At 38.6% G+C, this 22,851-nt stretch overlaps 1 long non-coding RNA gene across 1 annotated transcript in view; it reads left to right on the top strand.

Annotated features, from left to right (window-relative positions):
* Positions 1-22,851, top strand: part of LOC308063842 — a 98,462-nt gene that overhangs the window by 5,729 nt on the left and 69,882 nt on the right. The window contains exon 1 of the long non-coding RNA XR_013928107.1: positions 1-22,851. This exon is cut by the window's left edge and continues 5,729 nt beyond it. This is a non-coding gene — a long non-coding RNA (uncharacterized lncRNA).

Genomic DNA, 22,851 nt, shown 5'->3' with positions numbered 1-22,851 from the left:
ACTAAACCTTTTGTTGAGGCATACACTAATTTAATTTCAAAACTAAGACACTTCGACCAAGGAAATAAACTGTTTCCTTTTGAAAATGTTAAAACAAGATGATGATTTTGCAACTGTGTAACACGCGTTAAACATGATCTTCCTTTACAAAATTAACTTTCCCATGACTGGTTTAGTTTTTATAATATTTGATAATAAATAATAAAGAAATTAAAAATGACAGAAAATTCCCGACTAGCTCTGAGTGGTATAAATTCCTGGAAGAATGTGTGCCAGTACCTGGCAATGCCTTACACTGAGGAAAAATAATGTAAAGAAAAATGAAAATGCGGTTGCTGCCTAGGGGGAGATGAAGATGAAATAATTGTGTCAGATTGGTCTATGGCAAAAGAATATATGAGAGTTTTCACACCAGTATTCAGCATATCTGTGTTAGGTGTCAGAATGGTGTGAATGCCAGGAACTCTTTGCAGCATTGATGTCTTGTACTGGCAGCTTCTTGAGGCTCTGGAGGGGGGAAAAAAATGGAGGAATCTTTTCTTGTAAATCAACCAGTTTATTTTCAGCCTATGTTGCCATGGAATTTGATGCCCCATTATGCTGAGCTCTGTACCTTTACATGCACCAGCCGGATATAGTAACAAAATTTTCCTTGCCAGACTCATTTTCTTCAACATTGATTCACATTAGCTGAACATCTGGCACTTCATATTTTTCACTAAACTGAGTTGTCTTTTCCCAAATGCTCACAGTATTAGCACCTATAAGAAAATATTAATGAGTGATAACCAGAAGTAGGTAAACATTTTTCATGAAATGCGATGTAAGCAAGTTTATACATAAAGGCCATGCAAATCTTTCACTATACCTATAATCCAGATACTCCCAAGTGAGTTCATTTGAGTAGATAGTAATCTAGATGCCTGTTAAAACTCATTATTGCCTTATGAAGAAATATTTGGGAAGACACTACATTTAAAAGACTTGTTGCTACTTAGCCACCTCTGTTATGTGATAAACTAAACTAGGTATGTTTTACATTACATGATTTACTATGATATTGTTAGAGAATGTAAGTTTTCTATTGTTCTCCTTACCCACAGAGTTTAAGAATATTGATTTCATTCTTTCTTCATATACAGTAGCATCTACAGGTCTCAAATAGGTTTTGAAGTCGAAATGGCTCTTTGGTTTGAAAGTAATAGGTCAAATAGGTTCTGGATAAACACCAGTGCCTTAGAATTGTCTGTGATTAACCATATCATGTTAACTAACGCCTTTGAAGGCTAGTTTGCTCAAGAACATTTTGAACAACAGCTGTCATAAAAATGCTCATGAGGCAAGGAATCAGTCTGGTGTTATACATGGAAAACAGCAACTGAGAATGAATATGTGTTTCTGCAGTTTCTTCTTTTTGCAGTAAAGAAGATGGCTTTTCTGAAGTTAATGGAACAATTCTATGGCTTGGCCAGTAATGGCCAGGTTTTTACCTGCTAGCCTTATAACTACTTGGCCATGCATCCCTACAAAAGACTTAGCTTTTATACTATCTTGCCAAATTTCCTTATTAAAGCTTTGTTCTAAAGCTCACTTAACTACAAGGTAACCATGCTGGAAGTCCATTTTTTCTCTAGGCTTTGAGATCTGCTTTTGAATAACCTAAAGACTCAAAGGAAGCTTTGTGTATCATGTGTGTGATATGCCTATTCAAATGCTGCTAAGATAAACTTCTCCACAAAACCAGCGAAACTTCCCTAGCTTACTAATAGATAAATTGTGAACTTTTTTTTCCCTCCAATACTTTCTTAAAACGGGCATGCACAAATGATCTAACCAAATTTTTCATCTTATCTGACTCCCACTTCACTCAGCAAATGCAAGATACTTGATATGCCTCACATGTTGCATAGTAACCAACCCACTTTGAGAAATGCAACTATGCAAGCTGAGAATTAGGACTCATTATGCCTTTGCTGAGGGCTCATTAAGATTGCATGCTGAGGGTGCCATCTTAATTAGGGATGAACCTGACCACCTGAAAGTAATTCGCACTGGCAGCCAACTGTAGTATTTTCCAATTTCTGATTTGTCTGGCTTCCATCTGCCAGCTTTATCTTCGCAGTGACTTTCTGTTGACATCAACAATGATGTTCTTAATATCATGAATTGCACCCTGTCTCTTGGGTGCAATCAAGTTCGACAGTTCCCTTCACAGTATGACTTTGTGATGAGGGGGAGTGCTAGCTATGGGAGAGTCATGATCAAGATGATGAAATGTGAGGCATCAAGTATATGACAAGACGTGCAGTAAATGACCTTGAAATGTAAAAATCCATGACAAAATCTCCTGTTGGTTCTAAAAAAAATTAAATTAACAAAACATGCCTTTATACTTTCTGCCATCATTGCAAGCATACTGAACTGATCATGAATGGCACACAATGTTATATTTTGCTATGCTTCCTAGGATTTACCGACACCTATTTCAATGATATCTCAAAGAATCTATGTTGATGTAACCCACCAATCAAGCAACTGGAACTTTAAGTGGGGCTTCATTTTTATGCTGGCTGTATATCGGTACAGTCTTAGGACAAAACAAGGCAGATGGGCCCAGATGCTATATAAACTATGTTTTGATGACAGGGCAGTGATGTAAGCAAGTCTACAGAAGAGAACCTGCAGAGGTTCAGGAGTCTGAACAGAAATTACTTTGATTCTAAATGAGATGCAAAAAGTCAAGAGTGATGGAAATTCCCTCCTTACTTCAAATGGAACATGGGACCATAGGCATGCTGTAAGTCTGTTGAATAAAGCAAAAAAAAAAAAAAAAAAGTTAATTTATAGCACAGCAAAATGCGTGTGATTGTCGGACTGTACTGCAGGCAGATGCATTCTCCTCACCAGCCAGGCTAACTAACAGGAAGTTGCAACACCTTGAACTCCATTGAGATTTGATTAGTTTTACCTCTGACACAATCATGTACTGCTTTCATGTAGCCACGTTTCTTGAAAGTTAGGGATTAAAAACTGAGACAGCTTTTGTCATGTTGTGCAAGGTTAATGGAATTATTTCCCCAGGAGATCTTTTTTTTTTTTTTCTCCAATTGCTTCTGAAACTCCAATAAGAAATTTCAGTATGCTGTACTTTGTATGGTGATCATTCTTATGGAATAATAGTATTTTGCTGGGTATTTAAAGTCTTACCTTTCACTCGGGGACTTCCAGCATGGTTTCTCTACTTTCTAAACTGAGGTGGAGCACAACAGTGGTTTAAAACATGGTTAGAGTGCCTGTAGAAAATATCCCGCTGGAAAAAAATGGAGTCATATTAAGAGGAAGACTGGCTAAAAAACTTGCTTGTAAAAAAACTTGGTTTGGACTACAGAGAGGTTTTACAGCATTTCTACATATTCAGAGAATTGAAGCCTAGTCCTGAACAACAACAAAAAAACCAACAATCAAAAACCCCAGTCATATTTAACTGTCACTGGGTGTTGTTGGCTGTATTAACATTCTGAAGTTGGACCCAGAAGGAGTAGAAACCTAAAATATTTATTACATCTTTGTGCATTCAGTATCCCTCTTCAGCTGACACCCAAGCACTCGGTGCCTGGATCGTTTTGTACTGTGCTTATGGGGATAAATTATGGAAAGCAGGGGCACACCATAGTGACAAAGTCTTGGAGGTTTTGTACTCCTAGGAGTTCCAAGATGACATTCACATACCCACAGCAGCCACCAGCCTAGACAGGTATCTTGAGAGCCCCACCTCCTCCTCTCTATTGGTTTCCCACCATGCCCACCATAACTCTGGGTTGAGATGAAACACAAGTATTTCTCACTCCAGCTGCTAGGCTTGCAAACTCTTTCACACAAAGATATCACACTTATGAAACTCTGGCTTTCAAATGTAAAATAGCTGTCTGACTGCTTACAGAAAGTGACACAAAGCCATTTTCCTCACCATTCCCATATCTAGTGGTTGTTGTACTGTAGAAAAGACAAATAATTTAGGGGCATTTTATTCCCCAGTGTCTGTATTTCATCTTGGTAAAAGACAAACCCCAAGGCTAAGGGATTCAAGGCAGAGTACTGTGGTTTAAGGTTGACCACACCTGTAGTCAGTGTTGTTTTTTCTAGGTTGTTTCTGAATTTGGAAAAGGCTGAATTTCTAGTGCTTACTTTGCATATACCAATAGATTCACTGACTTTTTAGTAGAGGATTTCCTTAAAACAACAGCACCTATGTTATTTTTTGGCCGAAGCTCTTTGCTTTTTTTTTTTTTAAGAAAAAAACCCATAGTTTTTCAATGTTTGAGAAGTGCTCGCTTGACCATCACTCTCTCTATGACCCACTCCTGTCTATTTTGATTAATTAACTTATATGCAATAGTCTATGCTGTTATTTATATTCTTCCCCCTGCACCCCCACCCCCCCAGCTGCACCTCATCTCTCTTTGAGTGGGATAAACAACAGAACAGTGCAGACAAATGTTTATATAAAAGAGATCGAAATTGGCTGGGATTCCTGACTCTTATGAAGAAAAATTCTTGCACATTATGTACTAGTGGAACAGAGCACACAAATACTGTATTTTGTTGAAAGAAAGCCAGTTATGAACAAGCAGGAACAGTAATAATATAAAAGATCACCTCACTTAAGCTTAGAAATGAATACCATCTGCAAAACTGCTCACAAGCTGGAGCAGAAAACCACAAGTGACAAAAAAAAATCTCAAAAGAATATTCAGTATATGAACATGACTGTTTATGGTAAAAATTGTATGAAAATATGGTAGAGAATTGCAGAAAAGGTTTGTAACATTAAAAAAAGAACAGAGAAATGTACAGAACTGAAAGAGCTCCTATCTGTTTCTAGTAAACTGGAGCATTCTATCAAGGTGCAAGGGATGAGGCAATTGTGGTTTACTGTTTGCAAAAACATAAACAATCCTTTAAAATGTAGATCTTAATAAGAACTAAACATAAATCTTAAGAGCATTCTCTGTAGTGGATCATTTTTTCTCCTTGTCCAGCATAATATCAGTCAGCAAGTAATTATAAGGTTAATCCTGATACACAGATTTTGTTGTTATTTGATGCCTAGTATGAGCCTCTAAAACTATTTTAAACAGCACAGGTTGAGAAGTCAAGCCCTCTCTGCAATCAAGAAGGTATCTAATATAATGAGCCAAAATCACTTTTATCTGTTGGATTTCTGATGAGTATTGGTGTTGCCCTAATGTGAGCTATTATATCCCTTTTTCCATGCACTTAAAATTTCTTGGGAAGTGAAAGCTGAAGATGGCATAGACTGAAAAAGCAAGAGATCGTCATGCTGAGATTGTAAATGGCTATCTAGACAGTGATTCACTACTGGTAGGTGCATCTCCGTAGTCCTGGCGATTTTAGCACTAGAACTTCAGTACTACTGACCATGAGGGCTAGTGCATGAACATCTTTCTGCTGCTAATAATTGTGTTCTTTTTTGCTTTAATTCTTGCATCTACTGGCAGCTATATAATTTTTACAATTCAGGAGATGACACAAGATTTTTATTTTTAATCATAAGTATAATCTTGTGTGGAAAAGAGGTTTATTCTCTATTGGGATTGGGAGGGATTCTGGGAGATAAAATTTCTGAAGATGTTTCCATCTTCCTTTTGCAAAATAGTTGTTGGGACTTGAGTTTTGTGGTCTTCTTTTTGCTGCTTCAGGTTCTAGCTGAACCTGTACTGAGCCACTGACAGTATGTCAGGAAGAACTATTGTAGCAATTTAGCCTGCTTAATATAAAAAGCTTATGGAACTCGCTAATACTAAATATATTGAATTTGGTAGGCTGCCACTTAAGTCATTGTCTCTGCTGATACTGTTGGCTCTAGATCAAAATGTGGGGTTGACCATCATATCCTTCCTTGGTTGTGTTTATGTCTGTCTTCTCCTGTTCTTGATGGCCTGTCTTTAGAAACGTGTAGGAGTCCAGGAGCTGCAATCACTAGATGGTGAAGGATGAGGAAGTGGGCCATGAAGCAGCTCCTGGTGTGTGAGCGCTTTGCTGGTGTGGTGCTCCCAGTCAGGCATGACTGTGAAAGCTGGTTACTGCAGCAGTCTAGCTGGGTCAATGTCAGCCACCACAAGTCAGAGCAGCCTGGAGACTGTCATTCATCATTTAGAGGAAGAGAAGTTCTGAAGGAATAATCGTCAAGCACAAAAAGCAAAGAGAGCTTTAAGGAAAAAAGACTGAAACTGTCTCTTACACTAAATCTTCTTTGGAAGAGCTCCCTTTTCTGCAAGGAGCTCTTTCAAGCTTCAGATTGCCTTCAGTAAAGCTTAGATTGGGCATTTTGGCTGTCAGTAATGTATCCAAGAGCGGAAACACCCCATGTTGACAGGCTCCCTTGACCAGGTACTTTTTTTAAACATAATTTAGTTGTCTCTGAATTTGCACAGTGCACAGTCTCACAAGCCTCTGCATCTTGAATGGGTGGTTGGGTTTCTTTTGTGTGTGTGGGGGGGGGGTTGGTTTTGTTTCTTTTTTTTGTGAGCTGCTCTTCATCTGTCCCCAGTATACCTCCTAAAACGGCAGTATTGGTATGGGAGACAGTAGCCAGAACAAGCAGTGCGAAAGCTGGATCGTTGCTTTGATCCTGTTTAGAGTGACATCTCTATTAGCATTCCTTTAATGAAATTTTCACCTTGAAAAGAACATGGTTTAGAAGTAGAGCTCTTACTTGCATACATCTTCAGGGTGCCATTCTTCGCTAGAAAAAGATAATTTTTTGTCTTTCACTAAAGCACCTCGGTTCATTCTGGGGAAGGTTAGTCAAAACTTGCCCTTTGCTTCAACAAGATTACCTGAATGTGCCTGCCGAAAATCTTTTCAATAGTTGTACACTGATGTCCATTTGGGGTTAATTTTGGAAATCTCCAGCAGTCATCCAACACGTTGTTATAATAACCTGTGTAAGGTGGGAAGTAGGGAAGACTATGCTTACATAAGAAGTGAGAAAATAGTAATAGCTGGATGGAACAATAAATGAGAAGCAAAATGGATAACCTTAGAGAGCAACTTGGAATTTCTTTCTGTTTCTCTAACTTTACTTTTTATGAGGCTCCAGTGAGATGTACACAATGCAATGGTTTTGCTATGCAGTATAAAAACCTTCTAAAAGCAGGATTAAATGTTTGATGTTGTTTCCATTTGGAAGAATTCAAGCCATAAGTATTCAGTATTACAAAACCAGAAACCAAGAGTATTTGATAGTGTCTGCTTCAGGCTCTGGACTAGAAAATGGTCTCTTACTGGCTTGGTATTTGTTTAGTGCCCTTCAAACTATACCCTGTTTCTCCTACTAAACCAAACAGTTTGTTTAAGCATCTTCAAATGCTGTTTTTGTGACAGCTGTAGAAAAGACAGCATGGTAACACCAAAATGGATTAACTATTAGCAGTTGTTTTCTACAGAGAAAGCAACAAGCAATGCAATAGAGATTTGTGGAATACTCTCCTTGAAGTTCAGCTTTCAGATCTGAGAATGAGACCCATGTAGAGACTCAAACAGGGCTTTTTTGATGTGATTTGTACCTGCTCTTCAGAAGTCATAAGAAGAGAGACCATTCTCCCTTGCAATTCTGCCTGTGAGTGTCTGTGCACAGCATATATTGACATTGATACGAACTATTTAAACTCGCTTCTAAAGGCAGACTATTCCTTTTGTGACCACATTATGTAGGTAATTCAAATATGCAGGCTTTTTAGTGTACAAAATTATGGATTGTTTAATCTTATCTCTTTCTAACCCAAAATATTGGTGTAAACATAGGTTATTTCATCAAGCTGTCTTTGAAATGATAATTTGGGGAGGATTCTGAGTATTTCAAAGCAGATTCTCTCTATCCCATTTTTTAATCAGGATTTGATCAAATATAGAATTGTTTACTGAATGTGAAGTGACATGGTGATGCATAATCCCAAAGAACTAAAACATTTATAAACTAATGAAATATTCTAAATCCCGTTTTTCCAGTTTTACACGCTCAAAGCTTCTTTAAGATAAAATCGTAAAAAAATCTTTTGAACAGTAGACGGTACTGTGATTGTTCATATGTTTTATAAAGGTAGTGTGTCAAATTCAACCAAATCCTATTGATTTCACTGGAGTTGTAGAAGGCTTTGGAACTGAATTTCACTTACAGAACCACACCTTAAACTGTTGCAGCCATTTTAAGTATTCATCAGTTTTAATTTTTTTAGTAGCGCTGAAAATGCTGACACTTGAAAACTGCTTCAGATTTTCTCTCCCTTTCTTCGTAAAAATCGGCTTAATTTATTTTTGCTTTCATGATATCAAAAAAAGTGGGAGGAATAAGGAAGAGGTGATTATTCGTAGTTTTGTATGGGGGAAGAGGAGTTTGGCAGCTCACTTTCAGACCTCCCTGTCAGAGCACATATTGTAAAAATAGTCTGAAATGTATCCAAAGAAGACAAACATAGGAACTGAAATTTTAACTCTTATTGGCAGTGACATTAGTAGACTCAACACAGACTCTGAGGTTTGGAAATATTTTTCTTGTTTTTAACTACCATGGATAAAGCAACTAATACAGCCCTTCACCCTCTGTGGTATTTTGCTTTGGTGGAATATTTTGCTCTTGCCTCATAATTGAAAGACCTCTCTGATGTAAACTGGAACTTCTACTTTTTAAAAGAGTACAGTAATTCCACAGCACTGCACATACGTGCATCTATGTATGTATTCCAGTGTGCATTCTCTACATTCAATTAGGAGGAACTTGAGAAACCTGTATGTGTTTATACCATAACACCTTTTGGAGGGTGCTTAAGCAAAACAATTTTTTTTTTCAAAATTACTGTCTCAAGATCTCTTAAAACTCTTTACTGTGGCTGACCTTCCAGATGGAATTGGCCATTTATTCTGTGCAGTGAATTTGTAAATAAGCAGGGAAAATCAAATACTAAATTCTGTGAAAGCCATGATTATGCTACATACAGGTGTGGTTTGTGTTTCTGTGGCTTGCTATCTAATTTTGTCACAGAGATTATATGGCTGAGAAGTCAAAACTGCCCCTTTAATTTCTTCCCAAACCTGTTGATCCTGAGATTGCCATATTTTTCCTTCTGGGCAGTGGGAGGTAGCAACAAAGACCGGGAGAAGGAAGGGACTGCGGCACACTAGTTGGGCAGCAGGAGATGGCTGAACAGCTGTAGTGGGTGGAATGGTGGCAGCAGTTAATGGAAGCAGAAAAAACCTGAAAGACCAGGCTGCCAAGAAGGTTTCGGCATGACAGAAGGGATTTGCATAGACCAGTGGTTCCTGTCTTTTCTGTGGCTGAGATGTACTTGAGAAATTTGGCATTGTGTTTCACTTCACTGAGCTCAGCAACTCCTCTCTCCTCCACCCTGAAATTCCTGCTGTCTCCGTGTCCCCAGCCCACCCTGTAGCTGCCATTGCTATCTTCAAAAAGGCCAGGAGGCACTGGACATGGCTCCACATCAAGACAGCGTGGTTCTAGCAAACTTCCTTTCCTGGAGTTACGTTGCTTATCAGTTCTCTTGCCTCAGTAAGAGCCACATATCTCATTGGGAGCTGCTAGGAAAGATCCTTCTTTGTGGCTTTATCTTCTCTTTTAGTAGATACCTCTGTGAAGATGGTGCTGACTGCCTTTACCCAGGATATGCCCTGTTTCAGAAGCCAAGTTGTCTCTTTTTCACATCTCAGATGCCAGACTCGGTCACAGAGAATGTGCTTGTGGAAAAACTAGGTGCCTTGCCATCAGCAGGTAGTGCAGGCATGGGATATGTCACAGCAGCCAGCGCTGAAAAATTAACATACATGTAAAACATGGGTGGCAAATGGTGAGCAGAGAGGTAATGTTATTGCTGCTGTTCCTAATGGCAGAGACACTTCCAGCAAAATCCACTAGCCTCAGCCTGCCTCTCCTTCTCCACAGCTGTAGTTTTCTGTAATTTCCCCATATCAGCCCTTCATTTTTCTCTCAAGAAATGTAAATACCTTCAGCGTCTGAGTTGAAACCCTGGGTCGCACTATAATGGCGTATCCCTTGATTTACAGGCACTCTGAGGACTTTACTTACCACCAGATTAAGCTAGAGGGTCTGCAGCTTCTTAGAACTCGATTTTATTTATTCCTACGTGTTGTATTCCCTCCTTTCCAGTCCACCTGCACCTCTTGTCCCTTGTTGTTTTCATTCTAAATCCCGTACTAATATTTCACGCAGATTGCGTGTGGCATATTATCACTGTTCACTCATAGTTTATTCCTTTAACATCCAGCAGTGTACAGCCTAGAGCTGTACGTATTCTAGAGAAGTGTATCTGCCTTCCATAGCTGCAGCTGAAACTCGGTTAGTAATAAAGCTGTACTGATTTTGTTTGGTCTCATAGAAATGCTGCCATTTATCTTTGTCTCTTTTGATCTGACATAAAAGAGAATGCTATTTTTTGGGAAATGTCATACTTTTTGGTCTCTGAATTTTCACCCAGACTCCAATTCTCACTTGTAATACATGATCCAGTCTCTGTTAGTCAGTTCCAGGTATCCAAATTGAACTAGGCAAAATGATGGACAGCTTCGGCTCTTTGAAATCTGACATTTAACCTTCCTTTATCTCCATTTGAAAAAGCATAGAACCTACTGACAGAAAAGGAGGGAGGGAAAGAAAAGTTGTTTGGCTCAGAGTTCTGCTCTTTCTCAGTCAAGCATTGAAAACTGTTGTCCAAAGTACGCTGAGAATTAGGGAACAGCAAATTTGTGCAATTGAAAACAGTTATGTAAATTGAAATGCCAAATTTCCTGTGCCAGATGCAATATGAATTCACTGTAGGGCAAGAACTATCATTAGAGCTCCCTAGGAAAGGAACTAGAATAGCAAAGTAATGATTTTAGGGTAATATGCTGATGTTATTTGAAAGCTGAGATTGGGATGCAAACATTTGTGCAGCATTTTGTTTTATGCAGTCCCTTGTTAATGCATCTGGTATTCATTTTAATACCAGTAATCCTAATGGATTCATTTAGTACTCATGGATGTCATATGCACTTCCTGTAGGTGTTGTGCCGTGATGAAGTACTGGTTACTGGACACTTCAAGTGTTACCACATTTCCTTTGATTATGTAAATTTTTTCATAAGCTGTCACAATAAAGTTCTTACTGGTATGTGTTAGCAGAAGCAGCTGTATGGAGAGACTATTGTATCGGCAGTATTTGAATAATGTCATGGCCAAGGGGATTCAAGCCTAAGAGATAAAACATTCAGTTATCCTGGCAGCAAGTGGAGTTTGAAAGTGTTTCAGAAAAGCAATCTTGGTTGTACATAGGGATAGAGCAAATGGGCAGGTTTTGTCAAGGTGGCAATTTTTTATAAAAAAGGCAATCAGTCAGCATTCACTTTATCCAGAAGAAATTTGTTTTCCAGCTTCTGTGCGGAACAAAGGATGTGAGTAGGGCACTGTGGTTTGTTCAGCTGGATGCTCATTCATTTTCTCTTCAGAAATTGGTTTGCATATCCTATACATTTGTGACATTCGTAATGGCATTTATTCAAGAACAAGCATTGTCTTGAAAGCTTTCTGAAAGTCTTTCTTTATAATAAAATAAATAAGGCTTGCAAAGTGATTACCTTCAGATTTCTTGCTGGGGTTTTTGGGGGGTTGTTTTGTGAGCTTTTTTGTTGTTGGCGTTTTTTTGTTTTTTGGTGTGTGTGTGTTTTTTTGGGTTTTTTTTTACAGTATGGCTTAGGAGTGTCTGACAGAACTAGATCAGAAATAGACTGGAACATTTGGTTATATGGTTTGAATTATTACTAGGCTTAAAGTACTTGTTTGGTAGAGCTGTAGCTTTTAAGATGGGGTTTGCCTCACAAATCACTGCATGCGATACACAGCATAGTACTTTAAAGTCAACCCTTTCTAAATTCTGATACTCCATATCCCCACTGCAATAATAAGCCCCCCAAAAGAATGCTACATAACCCTATCCTTGTCCAATATGTCATTCTTGCAATATACAGTCTGATAAAACTTCTCACCAAGATCTACCAGTAATGGGAAGAGTAAGGCTTCAGATCAATATTGGGTAACACAGATTCAGGATACTCTATGTGAAACTGGGTCTTAATTATTTTAATCTGATTCAGCTTCAACCAATTTTTCAAACTTTTTGCATCCATCTTTTTCTGGTAGACATATAAATGAGTTACTTTGTTAGTATTGGTAGTGTATAAAACCTATTGAATGCTCACAGCAAGACAAAGTCATCAAAAAGGGCTAAGAGAAGATAGAAGCCTGTTGTTCCCGCTCTCTGTGCCTTCCAACAATTGCACTAGCTTGTAGAGGAAATGGGGACAGTTTTCAGAAGGGCTGGCATGAAGTAAAGGTATGCTGGCACTGTACCCTTAGCCAGGACTAGGGAAAAATCATTTGTATCCAAGGCAGGAAAAATCATGGACGCACCTATAGCTACTTAACTCCCTATCTGGTTAGAAAGAGGAGATAAGTGGAGTCTTGCAGGGCTGAAATGAGTAGTTTATGTTCTGTCTGGTCTGCCAGTCTTCTGACATATTCTTCCACAAGCTCATGGAGAGGTGGTCTTTCGGAAATTTAGGTCTTGCTCCTGTACTTCCAAACTCACAAACCTCAGACTGCCTTCTGTCCTGTCTTTCTTGCTAAAGTAAATCATGCTGTGAAAAAAACATGTGTAATAATGCAGATACAGCAAATGATAACCAAACCAACCATATAATCCACAGCTAATTGATTCCTGTTGATTTGGGAATAATGGCTTTTCCTAACATGATATGCCTTTGTTGCAGAATTCCACTTCAGGGTAAAGAGTAAGTTCCATTCATCATTTTCTACCTATCTTTTCCTCTCCCACTCCAGTCTTTCTGTTAGTCTGTATTAAAATATCAGAAAGCAAATCTAATGTAAGCAAGTATCTATGGAGATATCTATGGGTTTGTATAACTGTTTTATGACTGCAACACCTACCACCTGCCTCTCCCCGAATAACTCCTTGAACAAAGACTACAATGTGTATGGTTACATTTTTGCGTGAAGGAACATGTTATTTCCCATGACAGTGTACATTATTGTAGCGTTAAGATAATGAGATTTTATTGCCTGTTAAAAATTGCTTTTTACCTCTAGGCTACTTTTCACCTTCTTGGCCCTCTGGAAGATAGCTGAGCATGTAGAGCGTATTTTGTACAGCTCATGTGGATTATACTGTCAGAAAGGAAACATTGGAATGTACTTCTTTTTTCTTTTTTTTTTCTCTGAGTTACAGCTTGGGTCACCTGTTAATGGGCTGTTGCCAAAATTACCTCTGACTTAAAATATGTGAAGTCAGTAAAGTAATTTCTCATCACTGAGTTTTGTCAAAATGAATTTGAGGAAGGGACCTGCCTCTTATGTCTTCCTTTCTATTCCAATCCATTTGTGAAAATGAATCGAAATAAAGGATCTTCCCCATTTTCACTTACTTGGGAGCCCCTGAACAAAACATTATTTCCCTAGAGCAGGGGTCCTCAAACTACAGCCCACGGACTGGATACGGCCCCCCAGGGTCCTCAATCCGCCCCCGGTATTTACAGAACCACCACTCCCCACCCCACCCCCCGCCAGGGTTGGGGGGGGAAACCAAGCAGCCGCAGATGACTGCCTGCCACTGCATCCGCGTGCCGGCCCCCTGGTTAAAAAGTTTGAGGACCCCTGCCCTAGAGGAATTCCCACAACCCAACATGGATTAGTTTCCATGTGTGAAGTCTCGGATATTTTTGCCACCTTCAAGGCTTGTCATATCATAAGAATGCTGAGCCCCAACTGACAGGTTTTCTTCGCAGGGCTGTGTTTCAGTATTATGTCCTAATTCATGCAGATAGAAGCAAAACTGGTGTTGTCAGTAAATTGTTTTCATTATAGGGTACCACTTCCCATTTGAGGTGTATATCACCTTTCCTTGGAAAACACATTACCAGGTTCTCACAGAGCTAAACAAACATATGCTATGTGTTATATATTAAAAATCGTTATTAGCCAAATATATTCAGACCCCCTGCTGTATCTCTCCTGTTTATAGCACCTCTAATGCTATCAATAAATTTCGCTTCTTGGGGTAGTTAAAAATATATTACTTTTTCTTATAGTATGTATTACACTTGATTCTTGGTATTATCAAATCTTCTTACTTAGACTTTCAGAAGTCTTCTTTGGATTCTCAGTTCAAAGCTACTTGTCCTTGCTTCCACCACAAAGTTACCTGGGTAGAATGGGCAAAGTACATTATTAACCATCTGCAATACAGATTCATTATATGCTGTGATCTGGACCTGCAGTGGGGATCAAGTCTGATAGCTTTTTGTTGCAAATCTTTTTTTCCAAGTATCTTTTTGACTTGTCATGTCTTTACATCATTAAACACCAAGGCAAGTGACTGACAGGTATCTAAACTTTGTCAGAAGAGAGAATCTCAGAGGAACTCTGGCTGCTTTAAAGCAGAAACATTCACAACTTGTTGCATGTGATTTCTGGAGTGTCTTTAAATGAGCTGCTAAGTAGTTATTTAGCAAACACGGACAGTCACTGATCATCAAAAGGAAACCACAGGCAAAAGATGAGGCAAAGGCTGGACAACTCCTTTGAGTTCTAGCTTTGCTATGAAGATCATATCATATACATTTGTCTTCTGACTGATGTGTGTTTTTTAGTTCTTCAAACAGAATGTAGTATCTGTGTATCTATTTCCATAAACTAGGTGTCTGTTTAAGCTGTTATAATCTGTGGCACATGTTACGTAACACTTGTCTATAGCTGGCCTTAGAAAAGCTTTTCTTAATCACAAGAAAAATATCAATAATATTTAGAAAATATTATATCGTTACTGTTCCCTGATTTATTCAGGAGTATTAACCTTTGGCTTTATCTGTTAAATATAGAAGTAGCCTCACAAGGCAGAAGAAACCGTTGGTGATCTGCAGCTGAACGCTACTGCCCACCTGTCAATGGTCTGTACTAAACCAGCTGGGAAAGGCAGAACTGACACTTGCAGGTTCCTCTTTTCTAGTACTCAGAATTTCAGTTCCCATTGTTATCATGGTCTCAGGAAGATATAAATAAATGTGATGTTAATAGCTATGAACTAGCCAAGCAATTTTTTTCTCCAAACAACATAATCTTGCTGCCATCCATTCTGGTAGCATCAGGAGTTTCCTGGTTGTCTTCATTGGGACATAATTTGGAAAGTTTTTGAATGTAACTTACAAAAACAGCTTTTACGTCCCCAGAACCAAATTTATATCCAGACTGTGATGTGGACAGCACACCATAATGACATTTACATCATACTATTGACTGGACTGCTGTGACCAAGGCAGGACCTCACTCATTGAAGTGTGAACCTGGTAATTTTCAAGCATATGTCAGCCACTTCCAATGACATTTTACATTTCTTTTTCTCTGTAGAAGGAACAAATATACACATGTGTGCATGTACTCATGCATTTCCAGTTTCACCTTCACAAAATATACTTACAGCAAAGGTAACCTCACAAACCTAGATTAAGAAAGGATACTAACAACTGGTGCTTTAAAGCTGGCTGGCTGCTCTCCTTCATTATGGGTCAATTGGGAAATTATAAGGGCTGTTTCATTGCAAACAGCTGGGTTTATAAAAAAAAAAAAAAACAAGGTATGTTGGCATGTATCCATTGTATGCCAGTAAAAGCATAAGCTTGCAAGTCACCAGATCTGTAAGTCAAAAATGTAGTATTTTAATTAGCTCTGGGTTATATCTGTGTTCCTAGTTTTAGGACACTAGTGTTTCCTGCAACCTAGATACTTCAAAATTAGCCCAATAAATCAATACAGAATGTGGAAACAGATACTAATCTTACAAATGCAATCAATAATAGCTGTTGCTGTTGTTAATATAGTTGGTAGTCATAATTTGTTGAAAGAACAAAAAAACTTAAATTGAGCATTTTTCAGTCCTTAGTTGAGGAGATACAGATAATTAATACTTCACCAAAAAAAGCTTTTCTTCCAGGACTTGTCAGGAATTTGAATTAAATAGGTGTTAATTTAAAATATAAAAGTGAGGCAGGAAAGAAAACAAGGCTATGACCACAGCGTGAGATACAGCATCATATGGAGGTTATTATAGTTGTGTTGATACTGGGAGTAAGTAGCTGTTTCAGACTTGCTCTAAACCTGGCCTGACTGGATATATTTAACCAATTACTTTGGATAAAGAATGGAACAGAAAATAGCTGTGCTGTTTAGATTTGTAGTAAAATTTGGGTTGTAAGTGACTTCTGAAGATTACAGAGTCCAAAGTCTTGCTCAAAGCAGGTCTAGCTTCAGGTTTTCCATGGCCTTGTTCAATCAAATTTTGAAAATGTCATTAAAGTAGTTCAGCAAGAAAAGAAAGGAAAAAAAAAAACCCCAACAAAAAAACACCAGACGTATTAATGGAAACAACCTTATTCAGTAAAACTTGCTATTCCTTCTGAAATTGTCTAGTTACTTTGATAAAGTCAAAATTTGTAAACATTAGCTCTTCAGGAAAATCATTGCCTTTATTTTCTTCATGGTTTTATTTAGAAAGTGGAAAACAAAAACCTCAGCAAAACCCCACAATATTTTGTACAAAAAACCTGTTTGTATTTTACCATCTTGATTCAAACAGAACTAGATTTCTTGGGTTTCTTCAGTTCATTTTCCTGCCATCTTAAGGATTGCCAAGTAAAACTACCAAAAAAAAAAAAAGCGAAGAAAGCTCTTTCATTTCAAAACTAACAGTAAACACAGTACTTTATCATAAAGAAGCAGCAAAAAACTACACACGTTCCTACTTTGCTTCCATTTGTAAAGAATGGAAATTAAGTATAATGACAGAACGAATGCTTTTCAATAACAGAAGTATGGTTTTTGAACATAGATGAATAATTCTGGTTTTGAGTAAACCTATACAGAGCAGTTTGTGGTTTAAGTGTTTATTTTAATATTCAAAATAACGTACTTGCAGGAAAATTATCCTGACAGATTGATATTAATCACAGGAGGTAGGTAAGGTTAAAGGGAAACAAACACTTATCTTTTTTTATGAGCTTGCAGTTCTTTGCTGCTTGAACATGTGGGAATGGTGGAATGGTGCAATGCAGGCTTACTAAAGGGAGCGTGGAAAATAATCTCTCTTCTACAACAAATAGTAGGCTAGCATGTATTTGCTAATGCTAATTCATGGCATTGTAGACAGAATTAGGAGCCTGACAGGCCTCCAAAGCTAACTTCCAGGTCAGAACCCCTTCCTGGCACTTGGGGTATTTCAGGCTGGAATCTTTTGATGATTCCCTGGGACGGGAGTAAGTGGGGAAAGCATACTCTGTTCATTCTCCACTAACTCAGTTTGCTCATGTAAGTGAAGACCAGATTTTGTTCTGCCTGGTTTCAAATCATCCGAGGGCTATTTTAAAGTTCTGTGTTTGGGCCTGTGGTCTCTGCACAATGGCATGTGTGTTGAACTTGTTGCTCTGTATTCGTGACACGTCCAGCTGCATCCTGTACTGTCATAGCACAGGTCACTGGTGACTGCCAATTAAAACACATCACTTGTGTTTACATACTGAACTGAAATGTGCTGGGAGGAGATACTGAAGGTTCTTCAGTCCTGAACTGTAAACTGTAAGGAATTGGTATGCAGAAAAGCACACAGAGTGCACTTCTGAATGCTGAGGTATGGAGGTTTTTTGTATGATACAGTGCTGCTGCAGCTCCCTGTCACAGCTTTCCTAAAGCACAGGGTTCCTTGTTGAACTGTGAAGGCAGATATTTTCTACGATGATTTCCCTGGAATCGCCACTTGTCTTGCTTACTCTTGCTTCTTTCCCATATTGTACAAACATGCCTTGAACACACAGCTCCCACTGCAGAAAGAGTCTAAAAAGTCTGCCACAGTTTCATCTAGTTTTGAGCAAACCGTTCTCCTCCTTTGAGTTTTATGACCTAGTATTTAAGGTTCGGGAACTCACTTGTTATTTTTCTTTGTTGTCTGACATAAGTTATTAGAATATAATTTTTCCATGGAAAAGTGCTTTGTCTTGGATGTGTTCCCTTGGAAAACAGATTTATGCTAGTATTTGATAAGGTTGGAAATAAGATGGGTTTTTCTGAGAATATTGAATCCTCTGATATCAGTAGAAATTTCTTTATTGGTTACCATTTGGCAGAAACTAGGGGTTATTCTTTCAGGTATACTGACATTTTTCTTAGAAACTTAAAAAGCTATATCAGTTAAGCTGTTGCAAAAGGGGTTTTTTTTAGTTCAATTCGGGTTGAGTTGGTTTTTTTGGTGGTTGGAGTGGCTAATTTCTTTTTACATTGTTGTGAGCATAGTTGGCCAGATTTGTCTCTGGCATCTCTCTACTGAGACCAAACTCTCTCTTTTCTTCCCTCCATTCCTTCTAGCAGGTTGCACAGAATTATACCTGATAGAAAGTTTATGGTGTCTTTTTCCCAGTTCAGGGCATTTGGGGCTTACTTAAAATACTACTTTCCCCTGTTTAGCCAACCGGCACAAGGAAACAAAACACACTGTCCTAGTTTGTACGGCACCGGCTTCCTCACAGGTTCTGTGGTGGGATGATGGAGCTGGGAAGTGCTCCTCCCCAGGAATCCATTACTATCCAGATGTGCCTCTTGCTACCAAGAACATCAACTGTCTTCTCTTATTGTATCACAGCAAATAGTAGGGCCAAAATGGAAAGATGAGGAGGAAAGTGAATACCTGTATGCTATTTTTAGTACATCAAGTACAGCTGCATTTGTATCATTTCACTTCATATTAAATGGCTTTTTTGTTGTCAGTTTTAGTAAGTGTAAGATACATGATGACTATTTTGACCTTTTTAAAATAAAATGGAGGTTTGGGGCTTCTGTGTTCTTTGTTTTAATCCTACTGGACTAAATCACTGGACAGATTTGTCAGTGATTCACAGACGACAACAAATCCTCTTATTTCATTGTCTTGGGAAGAGACACGATTAGATTATTAACTATTAGCAAAGTAATTACCATTTCCACAATGTCACTTTATTTTAAAGTCACCCTATGCAAATTCCATGCAAGTCAGATGTGTTTCTAATCCATTGCTCCAAAAGCACATAGGAGAAAGAAGGAAGCCAGCCAAGAAATACTGGGCTTGAATATTATCATTTGAATCTAATTATTGTTCAAGAGGTAGCATAAAGTATGGTTGTGCATCTCTGCATATTAGGTCTAATCTTTTATCCTAGCTAATAGGTATTCCACGTGGATGTTTAAGTTCTTCTCTACCTCAAGGAGGTAGGACATCACTTTCTTTTTTAGATGTAGTCACATATCAGCATCCATGGCATCTTACCTACAAAAAAATGTCTCCTTTCCATGGAGATGGCCTGATACCCCTCCACTGAAGTTTTAACTTGCTCATAAACCGCAAACACTATATTCAGAAGGTATATTCATTGCTGCAATGCACAGCTGCCATCAGTTTTCCTCTCTACAGATACTACAGAAGCAAGAGTGATGAGCCTGGTTTAAGAAAGCCTTGCCAATGCTAGTAACAGCTGAGGGAAAAAAAAATTGTAGGAGGGCTAGGACTATTTGATCACATTAAACCAGAATGTATTTGCTCTGTGTAGTTCAAAGAATTACAGTCTTCTGTGCATAAACAGAAAAGGCATGTAGTTGTGTTTTCCAGATTATAATTAATTTTGATAATTAGATACCCATGTAGTAGTCTTTTTATTAAGAAAGTGTGATTATTGGATTTTTAAAAATGTTTCATAAGTCTGCTATGTTTTCCTTATGTCATGTGGATCAGCTGTCAAGTCCCCCTTGGTAACTTGCGTACGTCAACACTGTCCCCTCCAAGTTTTCCGTTTGTATAGTGAAAGTTCACTTCTTTGTTCACTCACTCTCGCTACTCTGGCTCTAGTAATCAGAGAGATTTCCTTGATCACTGTTTAATCTTGATAATAATTAGCTTTTATTATCTTAGTGGTTTCGTACATTGGTGTGTTTCTACTTAGAAAATCTTCCTCTTATTGAACTGTTGCTTTTGCTTGTTAGCCAGCCACTCTTTTTCAAAACAAGACTAATTAGCTTGTGTCTAATGGCAATTTTCAACACACTGCATGATAGTTTTCTTTGGTTCTTTTGATATCACTATTTGATTAAAATGAAAATTTGATTACTATCAAAGCCTGACAAAAAAATCAGAGCTTTAATTAAATTGTTACTAATTTTTCTCAGCTCTTCAAGGCTGTTGTCTTGCAAAGCAACAATTACTGGTATGCAACTGGACTAAAAGTAGCTTTGAATAGAACAGATTATAAGGAAAAATAACCAGACTGCTGTGTCTCATATCCTCCATGATGGAAACCACAGAGAGTCTGCAGCAGATAACAGTATGAAGGATCTAACTGTGTCTTGCATGAAGTGGGAAGAGTGGGATATAATCACAGATAAAATGCTTCAGTTATAATTTAGCCCCACAATTTTTCTTGTGATTTATGTGCATTTCTTCCTCTCTCAAAATCTGAAAACCAGGTGATTTAACTCATAAATATATAATGCTATGAGCAAGACAAACCACACCCCCTCTGTAGTTCACACATATAAGCACCCTTCACACATGGCCAAGTCAGAATATACAGAGCTAAGCAGAAAGATCTGAATCCCTTTGAAGGAGTTTTATAACATCAAACATAAAATAGCAAAATAATAAAAATCTCCCTCTAACACAATCCAAAGTTGACATGAGACTTTAAAAATATTCATGTGTTTAGTCCAAGTCTTTCACTCTGGAAATAAAGTATCTCTCTTTATCCATGTCAAAAGTTGAGCTTGAAATATTATCTATCCTTATGCATAATTTATTGGTCGAGTGGGCAAAAAGAAATTAAAATAAATAAATAGAACTCCAAAGAAGCATGGTTGCTTTCTGTCTGTGTCTTGGTTTTTTGGTTTGTGTGGGGTTTTTTGGGTTTTTTTGTTGTGTGGGTGTTGGTTTTTTTTTATGTTGGCAGGTAAAGGAAATCCTTTACAGATGCTGTCAATACAGTGAGACATTGGTGATAAAACTAGATGTGGAAAATTGCTGCATATGACAGAAAGAGTGAAATTGGAAATTGTTTCTGTGACATTATGCTTCCAGTAGAGTAATATTCCATATGAGGCTATTTGAAAGCTTTATTTTCATTGTGCAGCTTTTTAAAATGAATTACACAAAAGACATTTTTTAGATGTTTGTGAACAAACAAATGTGTGAACTTATTTTAAATTGCTTCGCACTGGATGAAATGAATAAATGCATTGGCGATGATTAGAATAAACAGTGTAAAAGAATTGGAGAAAAAAAACCTGTCAGGCCAATTAGTTCATATGACTGTTTTTCTACTGAATAGTGCAAAACATTTGACTGTTCTGAGATCTCTTAAGTGGGGTTAAGTTTAATTTACATTTTGACATTGATGCCGTCAGCTCGAGACAGCTCTCAAAGGGCCACAAGGAAACGATGCTTCATGCAAGTGCAATAGCTTTGTCTACACTAAGTTTTCACTCAGGTAATGGCTAAGGTGGCATCAGAGAATTCCAGAGAAAACTTTCTCTTAGGACACTTGTATCTTCATCCTGAGCTTGTGCATTGTATAGCTGGAGGCACTGTGATAGGCCTGGCACTCAATTTTCCCTCTTGGAGATATCATAAAAGCAATCTCAGGCAGAAAATATGGCCAAATGCCTCCTGAAAGGAGCCCAGACATCCTCTGCTGGAAGGGCTGGTGGGATGGGTGGGCATTGGTAGCTCAGACTGCCAACGAGAGGTGCTGTGGGCCTAGGGAGCCCAGGCACGTCTTGTGCTAGCCTTCAGCCTCTGCACGGCCCGGCCAGGTGAGGCACGCTAGGGAGCAGCCTCTCTTACAGGAGCTGCTCTGTGCAGGCAGCACCCCAGCGCCGGTGAACTTTTAGGGTAGCCAGTACTTCATCCCTTGCCTCACCAGACCCAGACGAATCTGAATGATGAGCCTGAATATGAATATATTAGTGATATTATGAATATGAATATTCATGAGTATGCCTGAAGGTGTGCTGATCCTGACATGAATCCAGGAATTTTTTTTCTTATTTTCCCAGGGATCTTAAACATAGTGGTACTATGTGTAAGTACCTGTAACTGTGTAAGTAAGGTGCAATTCCATTGTATGATGCGTTGTTGGTCTTGAGAGCTAAGCAATTTCTGCTTTGCTGGGAAGATGTTAATATCTGAGTTCTTTACCTGTGTAATACACATGTACACTATATGGTGCACAACACGTGGGAAGTGCACACCCATTATTAGGTCTGGGCCAGACAAGCTCAAGAGCGGTGTAGAGGAATGAAGGCAGGGGGTTGATTAGCACTGATAACATGCAGCTGTGGCCTGGCCTCAGAGGCAGTGGGTTGATGGACATGGATGATGTGCAGCTGTAGCTTGTTCCTGCTAAGTGGTTAAATAGCCCTGAGGATGGTGGGAGAGGGGGTCGGCTGGAAGAGGAGGAGTGGTGTGGTCTGACCTCTGGAGGAAGGAGATACAGCACAGACAGTAGACTCTGACCAACGGTAATGGCTTGTGGCAGCTTGATAGTCTGGAAAGTGCTGTGACAATTGGTGCCCCGTGTGAGGCAAACTGAGTTGGACTCTGATTACAACAAAGAGGTTTTGTCAAGAATCAAGAAGCCTATCAGATCAAGGCTCAAAATCAGGAAACACCAGATTAAAAAGATGAG

Source organism: Falco punctatus (genome assembly GCF_963210335.1).
Source record: "Falco punctatus genome assembly, chromosome: 4".
Taxonomy (NCBI): domain Eukaryota; kingdom Metazoa; phylum Chordata; class Aves; order Falconiformes; family Falconidae; genus Falco; species Falco punctatus.
The sequence above is the reverse complement of the archived record's forward strand: the minus strand, read 5'-3'. Positions and strand labels throughout refer to the sequence as shown.